Genomic DNA, 13,315 nt, shown 5'->3' on the forward strand with positions numbered 1-13,315 from the left:
AAACTAAATTAAAAACCCACAAAAAAACTGCATACTAGATGTTTTCATGTAATTTTGGAGTGTTAAATAATTATAAGGATTATAACCACAAACATAGTGATGGGCACCTAACATTAATTATTGTGATGAAAAATAAGAATATGTTCATTTTTGAAAATATGAATGTCTTGTCTGTCTGCCGTATTTCATTTTCAACCCAAAAGACCTTTGATTTATTTGTTATGAAAGGATGAGTGGGGGGGGGGGGGGGGGGGGGGGGCACACTGGTTTACAAACACTTCAGATAATTATTCTCTCCACCACTCTGCAATCTCTACAGCCAGTGGATAAAAATAGTCCAAGACGGCCACTTATTTATCAACACCAGGTCCTGGATCTTTGTGTGCCCTGTTATCTAAAAAGATGGACATGATTACCTCCATTCCCCTCACACGACCCTGTGTTGTAAGTGAGAAAAACATGTTTTTATTTGGCTTTCCAAGTCAGAGATGAGTTTTATAAGAATGGCTTGGGCTGAATGCTCAGCTGGGCTGTGGTACGTAATCTATTTAGTGGATTAGGTTAGGCAGGATGGTTTGTGTTAGAGAGGAGGGGCTAAGTTTGAGGATTTTTGAAGCCAGCACTAGCCAAATGTAAATATAAATGAATAATAAATAATGGTCAAATATTTGTCATATAGGCAAATTTTATTCGCGCGCGCGCGTGCGTGCGTGCGTGTGTGTGTAGGCGGGTCCTGTTGCAACTGTCACTGTTCAAGTGAAATACCATGTAGTATTCCATACATGAGCCACCAAACTTGAAAAAAAAAAAAAAACTATGTTGTCATAGGAAGCTGTTCTTTGATGGTCTGTGAAATCATTATTTGAAGATATACGATTCTCTTGGGAAACATATTTATGCCGTGTATGTTATAATTAATCAAACATATGTTTTTGTTTAATATCTTGCTTCACAGAGCAAAATGGCAACATTTATAATCAGTTTCAAGGAAGATCCATTTAGAAAAGTCCTTTGGGCAGATCCGGAAAGCAAAATACTAATAAAAAAATGGATACCAACTGTGTATATTGTCCCCATACAAATTTAATAGATGTATGACATGCAGTATCAATGGCAAGATGCTGTAACACTCAAAATACATGTTCATATGTTTCAGGTGGAGGCAACAGTCTTGATGTGTAATTTAAAAGGGGTTGTTGGTGGGTTTACATTTGGTTCAAAGAATGTGCATGGTTGTGGTAATGATAAGTGCATTGTTATGTTAGGCTTGATGGGTACTTATGTACATCATTAAATGAAGAAGTAAAGGTCTGTGTGTTTAGTTACCTGCTTTTTCATAGCTGTTAGTTTAAAGACTAGCATAATGAAGGGAAATTCAGATAGAAAGAAAAAGAGGTCATGGGGATGGTGGTAAAAAGGAAGGGAGGGAGGAGATTTGTGAGAGGAAAGAAGTGAGAGAAGGGAGAAGAGATTTAGGGTGCACATGTCTGTGTGTCTATGTGCATACGTGCGCCCATGTGTGTTCGTGTGTGTGTGTGTATGTGTGTATCTGCATCATGTCACTGGTGTTTAGTTGCTGATGGATGTTAAAACCTCAATTCCCACGTAAATGATGTACAAATGAATGACACTTTACATATATATAACTAACCATTGCATAATTTTACATACTTGACCTGGAATTGTTGGGAAAGAAGTGGACCTAATGGAACATCACTAGAGATTTAATATGGTTGGGTGGAGTTGTTTTTGTTGGAACAAAATGTGTCTTAAATACTAAGTGGTCCCCTTGGGAACGTGGAAGTCTGTTTTTGTGAAATTTCTATCTACAGGAAAATGACTTAGATTTGCTTGGCTGATTTTTCTTTCACTTCAAGTAGGCCCTCAGTTGTGTAAGAATAGTTATTTTTTGAGTGATTAGCAGAATATTTGTCTTTAAAAATGAGTTTTCAGAGTGGGAAAATGAAATGAAATAAATAAATATTTGAACAAATAAAAAAGAAAAGCCATTAGAAAATTGAATATATTTAGCAAAGTGATCACCTTTTCAAGCCATTTTATTTTGAATCGTTCTTAGGGGAAATCATTTGCTGCTTGTTACACTAAAGACAAAAAGAAAAAAAGGAGACAATATGGCCTTGTGTAAACTGGTTTAGGATAAGGAGGCTTTTGTTAATTATCGTAAGATAAGAGGTGCGTAGGAGGGAAGAGATCTGCTTAGGATTGGGTAAATTTTCTCAGCTGATGCTCTGTGCTCTATTTAAAGGCTATTTCTTTGGAAGATGAGAAAGCAAGGATGGTAATTTTTTGTGTTATTATTTCCTGGTTATGTTGCAACGTAATAAAGAATGATATTCTGAACAACAGTAGTTTCATGAGATTTCTTTCTTGTGCTCACTTCTGAGAGGATGTTCTTGTCGGAAAATGTCAATATTTCACTAAAGGATTACTTGGGGAATCTTGATTCTATTACTGACTCATTGCTTTTTTTTTTCACTGCACGTGTAGTGCTGTAATCACTTCTGACGTAATCTCTGTAGGTAATTGTACAACAAGAGACGGAAAATTCTTTATTTTTTTTTCTTAATCAGTGCTGGATTAAGCAGCTTTGGCAAGGAAGTCTGCCAAATGTCGATAATTGCGTGAGGACTCCATGCAAGCTACCCCTGGAATATACTTTTCAAGCAGAAGGAGCTTGAATACGTCTTGAGCAAATGTTTATGGGACAGACGTGATGTGCCAAGTTTAGGATGTTAAATTATACTCACCATTTGTTACACATCGCTGGATTTTTACAGTAATATCTGGGTGAAGTGATCTCTCACATATATTGGTGCAACTCTACCAGAGGATATTGGCCCAGAAAGTGCTTAAAGAGCTAATAAAAGTTATTTATTGCTCATGATCATTTCTAGACTATATGGTACTAGGACTATCATATAGGAATAATTTATCAGACTGAGAGTACATTTGTACTTAATGGAGAGGAGTTTTCGTCCATGCATTGCTCAGTTATGAGATTTTTCTGACTATCGGCAGATTTCCGACTTTTGGGGAGCCAAAAATATCATATGTTGGGATCGATGCAAAGGGACCCGTGGAACTCGCGCCATATTTTCAGACTTAATCACTAATTGGTAATCTCATCCCTGCCCATTGAAGGTTCATAAGAAAGTCTTGAAAAATCACAATTTTAGGTGAAGGTGTTAGGACTTGGAAGAAAGAACTCAAGCACTTGTTTTATCAGAGAATACATATTAACCACTTAAAGGAGCTGAAGCACTTCCTCTTACTGAACATCACAACCAAAAGATATTCAGAATGGAAAGAAACTGTCACATTTTGACTTGAGTTTTCTTGTTATCTGAGGATCCCTGAACTGGTTGATTGAATCTTGCCGTCTGTTTGCTGATCTTTGAAGAAAATATCAGTTTCGTATCCAGAGTTGCTCATGAATTAACTCAACTTCAGCAAGGATGAATTCCCCCTGGTGGCTGCTTACTGAGACTTCTTCTCAATATCATTATAGACAAGGATCCGTCCTACACCTGGTTACCCTTTCTACTTACTAGAGCAGGAACTAATAATAGCTAAAGCTAAAAACTACATTAGGACATATATATAGTGCCTTTGAAAAACCGGCTAACAGGGAAGTGTGCCTTGTCATACAAATAGACAGATTTTGGGGGGTAGATGTTGCAGCATAGGAAGGATAACATGATATAGGGTGACAAGAGATTGAACAGAGAGTGGATCCAAAACCAAACATAAAGTACATGTTTAAGACGCAGGGCTGGTGGTCTGACGTCAGGTGTTGTACAGGTAGTCGGTGCATCAGAGTTGAGTTCTCCATCTTGTCTGACAGGGAGAACAGGAGAACAGGAGAAGAAGGTGAGGACTTGTGTGAGTATAAATTTTCAGGCAGCCAGCTCACGGCAGGGTGTGAACATTAGTATGGGATTTTTTTTTTTGGAGGAGGGGGGGGGGGGGAGGGAGTTGTACTGTGACTGAGATACCTCACTTCAAGGTAGCCAATATTTTTTTTCTAGATTTCTTATTCAGAGTAGTGGAATTGAATTACAGCAGAAAAGGGAGGGAGAGATTTGGTAAAAACAATGATGAATAAGTAAAATGTAATAAATTGAAGAGGAATCTTAATACGCACTGGACTAAAGCTGTTTCAATTTGGAAATAAAGAATAGTTTACAGACTATCATTCTTATACTAAAAAAAAAAAGAATTTGTGCAAAATAACAGATTTGATAACAAAAAAAAAAAAAGATAAACGAATGATGATGATAATTTATGCAATTTGAAATCAAACCGTCTATCACCGTGTATAACCCCAATATATTTTCCCACCACAGAGCGTGACTGGCAACGTAAGCAGTAAGGGAAGAGAAATAAATATAACCATTGACTGGTGAATAGCAGCGAGACTAAGATTAGCACAGGAGAATAACAAGACTGATCTATCGACGTATCACGGCCTGTGGCTTGTAGGTAACTGGTCTCTCGCTGGGAAAAGCAAAAGTACCTCACGTGCAGATGTAACCCGTGCACGAGATAGCCCGTAGTGAACATGCAGGGAGATCCGTAGCTGTATCAGTGGGATGAACTCTTTTATGGCTGGTTGATAGGTGAAAGACAGGACTTGAAGCTGTTATAGACAGAACTTGAAGACACTAGAAGGAACTACAGGTGGACAGGAAAGTCATGGAGGGGTAGCCTCTATCTCTTTTAGGAAACTTTATGTTGAATATTTATATGTAGCATAGAAGTTTGTCTGGAGTTCAGATTGGCTATCATCTCTGCCCAGTTTGTGCTTCAGTGCACTATCTGGTTTACTCAGGGCAAGATTCCAGGGAGGAAAATATTGATTTCCAAGATTCGGCAGTTCCCCCTCTAAATCAAAAGAGCGCTTCGCACATGCATCAGTTTTAAGCCAATGACACACTTCATTTCATTGTTCATACGTGTTGTTATCTCTGTTTGATTTGCCTTTGAGTGCAGCGACTGAGGAATCGAGGACAAATTTCAGGGGAGGCAAAATATTGATTCCGGGATTGGGCAATGCACTGCTGAAAATAGATCATTTCACACGTGCATCAATATCGAGCCAATGATATCATGTACCATGTTGTCTGATCAAGCCGTAATCATAATAACACAAAGCACTTCAAACCAAACCGAACTGGTTATCAGCAGAGCAGATCTCTGGTAATAAGGAGTTGTGGATCTAGTTCATTAGATCATCCAAAACACTGGGAGGTGTCTGTATATTGAGTGGAAGCTTAGTGTATCAGCCCATTGACTAACAGTAGGAGGTTCGAGCTTATTGGGTATGGTTGCCAAATTGAATGAAACGAGCCCAGACACTAACGTATTGACTTTATGATGAGACCGGGCAAAGCTGGAAACTGCACCCAAACTTGGCAGGAACATTTTTGGAAAAGGATTGCAAGTGAAGTTGGAAGTTTAAAAGCACTGGTTATACAATGAACGCCAATATTTTGACTCAATGAAGCAAAGATTTGAACACCTGTTTTGGCAGACTCTAAAATGAAAGTTTGTTAAGTTTTGTTTTAGGAACGGTTCTATTGAACTTGTTACGCAAATGTTCTTAAACTTAGGGAAGCTTTTTTTTTAAAAAAAGAACCGATTGCTGGGTCTGTAACCTTACACCACAGCTGATTAGTCTATGACAATCTGGAAACCATTGCTTCCAGCCAAAGGAAACAAGTTCCAATGGAAGGTTTTATAAACATTATTAAAGAAAACCACATAATTACGTTTGTATGAAAGCAAGAAACTGGCTTGTTGGCAGCTTTTGAGTGCAAGTGCAAAGGGACTCAAACTGGGAAGTACTTAGTTCCTCGACTTCACTTTTTCAAGAAGCAGTTCAGAAAGAAGGTACCCAGTTGTTGACCGTTGACCATTTCACATTTTGAAGAAGAGGCCAGAAAAGAGCATCTGTCCAACGGAAACTTGGCTTCTTTTTGCTAATTTTGCATTAATGAGAAGCAATTCAGAAAAAGGAAGTCTGCCCATTCAAAATCAGATTATCGCCGCTTTGTTATGTCCATTACCATGGCCTCATTTGCATTCGATGATTCGTTGACGGTAACACAAACCCGCCAGACTTCGATACAGGGGCGTTCACTATCCGTCCCCTCTACCCCGACCCTCAACAAGGGACTTGCTAAATATGGAGAGTGCCAAGAGGACATCTTGTTTGCCGCATACTTGATGATAAAGTCTCTTGTATGGTAAGAATGTGTTCCATTACTATGTACTGTCAGTAACTCAGCAGATTCCTTGAAATTGGCGTGTTCTGAAAAATATGTATGCTTGTTCTTGTGCTGGTTTTTGCTTTCAAAATATATGTGCTCTTACTTTCTGAAGATGAGATGTAATTAATGCTGCTTTATTCATCACTTTTATTATTAAGACATTAGAATTGTTCATATGCAATTTCTGTGAAATGTTGGACAGAAAAATTGAATATGCACATTGTGATACTGTGCAATCAGTTCTATCATAAGTGATAGGTGGGGCTCCTTGTTTGTTTCATAGAAAATAAATAAGGTGCTATGTTCTTTACATTGAATACAAATGAGGTATTGTTTAAATTGTGTGACTCTGATACAACATGGGGAAGAAAATGTGACTGGACTGACCTTGGTTTATGCGGGTGTGTAAATATAACAATTATTTATAAATTTATATTGAAAAAGCGAGAGAACTTGACAGAATGTGTGTGTGTGTGTGTGTGTGTGTGTGTGTGTGTGTGTGTGTGTGTGTGTGTGTGTGTGAGAGAGAGAGAGAGAGAGAGAGAGAGAGAGAGAGAGCTTGAAAGCAATAAGGTGTGACTTCATTTCTAGCTATTAAAATTCAGCATACCACCTCCTGGCTAATTATAGAAAGGTTCTAGTCCTTTAACTGTGGCAGGAAGACATTAGTTTTTTCATCAATGGCTCCAGTGTTCACTACAGTATAAATTGACATAGGCGTCCTTTAACTGGGTGTTCTCGTCTATGAAATCAAATCTAAGCCAATTCATCACATGGGCCTTGCCATATACTAATCTATTGTCTTTCGTTCTTGCTACAAAATCAATAATTTTCTGGGCTGTCTACAAGATGTGTAGGTAAATGGATCTAAATAAAGCACATATTGCCTGCAGCTTTTTATAAATTTTTTTCTTTTTGAATTTTTTTTTCTCTGTTGATAACATTGTGAGTGTTTTATTTTAGGTGTACAAGGTATGCAGTGCTGTGGATAAACATGTTTTTATCTAAAGTAAATGTATTAGATAATCCTGTGGTCAGCGTGGTCTCTTTTAGAGTGACCAGCATGGTGCTGTGTTTTCCCCTTTTATTTTGAGTACCAGAGAAGTTCACAGATCTTAAGTTTTCTTAAGCTTTTCATTTTTTTTCTTTTTTTTTTTTTTTATGGTTCACCCAAATTCTCTATGGGTGTTCAAAAAACCCTGTCCCAACTTCCTAAATTTCCTACCTGTGACGACACACTTCCCTGAATGTTTTCGTCATTTTCATTGGCTTAAAAGTACATCTGCCCTCATTAGCAGGTGCTTGTTTGTGTGGTCAGTAATGTCGTTAATGTGGTCAGTAACTTGTGACCAGTGGTTAAGAATGTACCAAGATAGAAAAGGGTGCTGCTATGTCGGATGTTGGGCTAACTCAGTAATTTAAAAAAAAAAATGGGGAAACTTTCTGAATAAAAAGTGGACCTGTGTACTTCCTTAGTTGACCCATCTTGAGAAATGGCATAAAACCAATTTTTATTGAGAATGGGTCTTTTATAGCCAAAGGGAAGAGCAGTTCTTTTTTACCCCGACCTACCCCCCCAACCTGACTATGGGTCTCATGCCATAAACCTCCCCCTCCCTGCCCAAGTCTGCTCACTTATGATATCTGCCTTCCCCCCCCCCCCTCCCCCTCCCCCCCCTCCCCCCACCTTGGACAATGCCCAGTGGGGAGATTTTTGGTGCATGTATAGAAATAATTGTAATTGATTATAAGTAAGTGGCTGGAGAGAAGTTGAGGTGAAGTCAGAGGATGTAAAACATGGCTGTGAAATTAACCGCACTATTAAACCAGGTGGTTTGTATCATGTAGGCCATATGGTGGCTTGTGTTGTGGGGAAAGAGAGAGAGAGAGAGAGAGAGAGAGAGAGAAAGAGAGAGAAGAAGAAGAAGAAGAAGGAATAGAAGAAGAGAGAGAGGGAGGAGAAAAGGATATATATATATATATATATATATATATATATATATATATATATATATATATATATATATATATATATAAGAGAGAGGAAGAGAAGAGGCATCATTTGAAAGAGATTCCTTAAGTGGGATTTCTCAAAAATTGAACAATCTGTATTGATCTGTGAAGACTTTTTTAATGGATCCAGTGATAACAATCCCTGTCCTTACAATTTTTTTTTTCAATTTTGACCACCATGAAATATTAGCTTTTAATTCATCAGTTTAACATTCATTTTTCTCAATTTGGCAAAGGTCAACTCTAAAGCAAGTATGAGCTCAGATAAATCTTGAATTTAGCATCGATTTCACTATGAGCTTTGATCATTGCAGAATTCAAAGTTGGCTGTCAAGGTTTTCATTATGTTCAGTTAGCCATACTTACTTTTTTTCCTCACCTTGAGGTGTGTTGAAAGGGAAGCAAGGTCGTGGCATCTGTATCTGTTATAGACATAGCTTTTTAAAAGGCCACTGCGAGAGGGACGTAATGCTGATTACCTAGATGATATTTAGGAAGTAGCCGAAACATTTTTTAAAAAACCTGTGATGTCCAAACCCAGGGTTACTTCTCGGTAAGATTGTTTTTGGTTGGTTGGTTTGTGTATTTGTTTATTGGTTAATTAAGTAGTTACTTTTTCCATTCGTTCAACTTTAATTTTTTTCTTATGCACACTATTAAATCAATGATTGGTTTATTCAGAGTCAATTCTGTTATAATTTCAAGGGCTGTAGATTTTCACAAATGAACTTTCTCCAAAGAAAATTGGTCTAAACTTTTCTGAAACATAAGCTATATCTTACTTGTTATAAAACAGACACAATATTCCATTTGATAAGGCTTATACCATTTTTTTCTTTGATCAAAGTTGACTGAAATTTTGGTTTTAAAGTTTAAAGCAGTTGTAGGCCGACATTCTCATGCTCATAGCCAGCAATTTCAAGGGGGGGGGGGGGGGGGGGGGGGGGGGCTTTTTCAAAAAATGTAGACCTTTTACCATATAACTTTTATGTACCAAGTTCAAATTTGGTCCAAAGTGGACCTTTTCCTGGCATAAAGGACAGTTCCTTCCACCACTACCCCCCCCCCCCCCCCTCCCCCCCCTCCCCCCCCCCCCCCCCCCCCCATTCCCCATAACCTTTACACTGGCCCCATGTTGGATTACACCTGGTGATCCTGCAATTCACTTTCCTGGGTTACACCTAGATGCTCTTTACCAAGACAACAAGTATGATCTCGATGTCATATGCAACATAACTAGGGAATCATTTTTGTCCTGAATTACAGCACAGTGATTTGTTTGGAATGCCTTTGGTTTTTATTGCTGATTAGTTTTGTAACCACCTTTGTACTAGATGTATCTTAGGGTGTGTTCACAGTGAATCTGTCTTGGCGTTGAGTAGAATGTGGAAAATATTGTGTTTATATAAGTATGTTGGAAAAACGAGGTGGTGTGTTACACCCCATTTCCAGAGATTAGATCGACCTACTTTAGATCGACCTAACTCCCTAGGGGTTCACGCTAAATAGCTGTCAGCCGGGCGGACACGAAAGTTAATTACCCCCTTACAGATTGTAGTAGGTGGGACGGACATTTAAGTCGGATTATCTGAAAGTAATCTAGTGAGACTTCCCGCGGGGATAGATCGATCTAAAATCTATGGGAATAGAGCCTTAGACTGCTTTCCTATAACCTTATCGTAATAGCAATATTGATCTATCTCAGCGGGGATTCTTGCACAGTCAGTGAAATCAGCTTAATTGTCTGGCACGCCCCCCTTGCAAAGTGACATGGACAACGTGGACCACAGAGTTTTCCCCAACTTTACCCAAGTGCTTTAAGTAACAATGTGGCGTGCCAGACATTTAAGCCGCTTAAAATGAATGCAATTTAGTGAGAATCCAGAGGAGTTAGTTTGAACCAGCTAGTAAGATAGGATTATGGGAATGGGGGTTTAGTCTGTTTCTCTGATTGCTTTCAGTGAGAGAAGTTAGTGCACAGTAACTAGTATGACCGTGAATGTTCCTATAGACCTTTGATGTGAGGAAGTTGATTGCACAGTTTTACTTCAACACTATCGAATACTGGATTTTGCTGGTTGCAGATGATGATGTGTGTGTGGACAAGGAGGGGGGGGGATGGGGGGGGGGGGCTCAAGGACAAAAGGAAATTGCCTCACTTCACTTGGCTAATATAAAATAGTAGAAGAGGACAATTCTACCACAATATGCTGGACACGGGGAAAGAAAAATGCTTATATTAGTTATATGTTGTTGAGGCGAGAAGAGGTGGTACCTTTAAAGGGAAAGAAGGCACGTGACCATAGCGGAATATTAAAGGGTTATTTTATTTGGCTCATTGGTGTTTTATATTCTTGGAAAAGCCATACAAATTACAAGTACTGCTCAATACTTGTTGTTGCCTTATATGACACCCTGTATCTACGTGCTCTGTGTGTGACCATAGGCAAAGCTATAAAAAAGTTTATAGTTATTGGATCAGTCCCATGTATCGGATATCATGACCTGAAATGTCACAGAATGGCAGACTTCATTGCTATTTTTAATCTCCTGTGTCGAATTCAACAAACATAATGACACTACAAATGGCTATTGTTTTTTGTTTTTTTTTTCAGAGATCTTTTAAGTGAAATGGTGTTTGAATTTTGTCTGTGAGACAGGTTTCTTATACCCTTTATTTATTTATTTATTTATTTATTTATTTATATATTCCAGTTTGATGCCAGCTGGTAGTTTTTATGTGACATTTGCCTTGTATCTTATTTTCCTAACATCCCAAATTTCTTAAAGATAATCATGACAGCCATTGGTTTGTTTTTAACTGATGACAAAATAAATAACTAGATGTAACAGTGTCAAGTGCCTGGTTGACAGCTTATGGGTAATTACTTTTTTGGGACAAAAACAGTTTTGAAGTATTCATAAAAATTGTTTTTGTACTTCACCTAAGAATACGAAAAACGGTGAAATGTCAACTGTCATTTTTGAGGTTAAGAAAATTGGTAGCAGTGTAGAGTGTTAATGGGATTATATTAATCAAATATCTCATTTGTATGCAGTCAGCAAAACAACCGGGAAACAGTATAGGAAAAACTTACCTGTAGCAAGAAGAAAATCTAAATGCTAGTTTGTCACTTTAAAAATACATATGTACTTGTCCCATTTATTTTTTAGTTGTGCACTTTAGTAACCCCCATTGAAATTCTACAATATGCACTTAGTGGTCAGTATGTTAAAATAAATGGGAGATTTATATGAATAAATCAGGTACTTTGCACCCCTTAAGCAATTCAACAGTGCAGCTTTAATTTACAGACAGGTAGTCCCCTGCATAACACTTCAGTACAATTCCGTCTATCATCACACTAGTCTTATGTCATTATTTCTCCGACACTGGTATTGTGACAAAGACATGCTTGTATTGTGTTGGGTAAAAACAAGATCGGCATTTTGACCTCTCCTATCCCCTTCCCTTCTCTGGTCGTTTGTTTGTGTGTGTGAATACGGTAATTGCTTGAAATTTTCAAACTCCTCACTCAATTTTCTCGTTTTCAAGATTTATCATTTAGTTAATCCCAAAAACTTAATCTCTGGCTTGAAGCCAACTTGCTACTCAGAACTATTGAATCAGCATTTTCATGTGTTACTTACGTAAGTTTGTTTTGGAGAATGTCATCAATTTATTTGGTTTGAATTTAACAAATAATCGCCGTATATATATATGTATATCATCCTACCTCTCACAGTTGGAATGCTGTACTAGTTCAGTTGGGGAGCACACACATGCTAGTTTCACACCTCGGATTATGGCGTCAAAACTGGGCCAGACCAGACCCATCCCCAAAACAGTTCATCAGGAAGGACTAGTAAAAAATTTGCTGTGTGTACATGACTTAAAAGACGCCAATTTATAGGGTCGTGAACTCTAACAGTGAATTCGGGTCAAAGTAAACATTCGAGGACAATAGCTCTAATGTATGCAGTGGCCAGAGGAAACTGATTGTAAAATTACAGGGGGGGACAGCGACGGGATTATTGTTATCAGGGACAGCGTTATCAGTGATGGAAGGCACTGCTTTGTGTTATAATTACAATGTGGCGTAATACACATATCTAAATGACTGGCTCAACTTTGGGTGAAGTTGACTCCTGCTAAGTGTGTGTTCTCTTTAAGGGGACAGAGAGGACAGAGAGACAAATATCAGCTAGGAGAAATTTTAGGGGGGGAAAAAAAGAGAGAATCGATCTACTATCTGGATAAGGGAAAATTGTATGGATGCTTATCTGGGATGTGTTAACTGCAAGGCGATTGAAAACAGTTTTGAGGAAGAATTGTTTTGAAAATAGGACAGTGATTGTTTTGAAATATGACAGCGTGACATTTGCACATGATTTTTGCAGTGTGAACTTTGTTAACTTGGTGAGAAGATTGTAGGATAAAATCCAATTTATCAAAGAGTAAAAGCATATCAGGAAAGACACATTCAAAGCATTTTATTTTAAAATTTGGAGTTTTTGATATTCATATGTTAGACGAATGCAGGTTTATCAGGATAGCAGTACTGGAGTTGCAGCAGAAAAACTGGACATGTGACAGACTTTATCAGCAGACTTTATTGAAGAGCAACTTTTGGATTTATTGAGTCCTCTCAGGATAACAGTGTTTTCTAGTTGGTGGGGTTAAAGCAGCAGTTTGGGAATTAGCCAGCTGGTTTCACATCTCTTCGACAATTGCATATCGAAATGTATAACACTTCATAAAAGACGGGGAACAAGTCCACAAGTTATAAACAGAGGTCAGGAAGTTCCACGTGTTAGGAATATTTTCTGTCCTCAAAGCATCATGTTGCATGACTGCCAAAAAAAAAAAAAATCTTCGGTTTTTGTTTTAGAGGCACTTAACTGAAGTAGCTCTAGTTAAGATAAGCCAACTGCTGGTTTTATGTGCTAACTTACCACAGTGACTATACTTCTATCATACTGCAGAGTATAAAGTTGTAGAAGGCAGA

The 13,315-nt window shown here is 38.1% G+C and overlaps 1 protein-coding gene across 1 annotated transcript in view; it reads left to right on the plus strand.

The window, feature by feature from the left end:
* LOC106170986 (uncharacterized) overlaps window positions 1-13,315 on the plus strand; it is a 78,410-nt gene that overhangs the window by 14,528 nt on the left and 50,567 nt on the right. The window lies entirely within an intron of this gene.

Source organism: Lingula anatina, chromosome 10 (assembly GCF_051362555.1).
Source record: "Lingula anatina isolate TDL-2025a chromosome 10, LinAna3.0, whole genome shotgun sequence".
Classification (NCBI taxonomy): Eukaryota; Metazoa; Brachiopoda; class Lingulata; order Lingulida; family Lingulidae; genus Lingula; species Lingula anatina.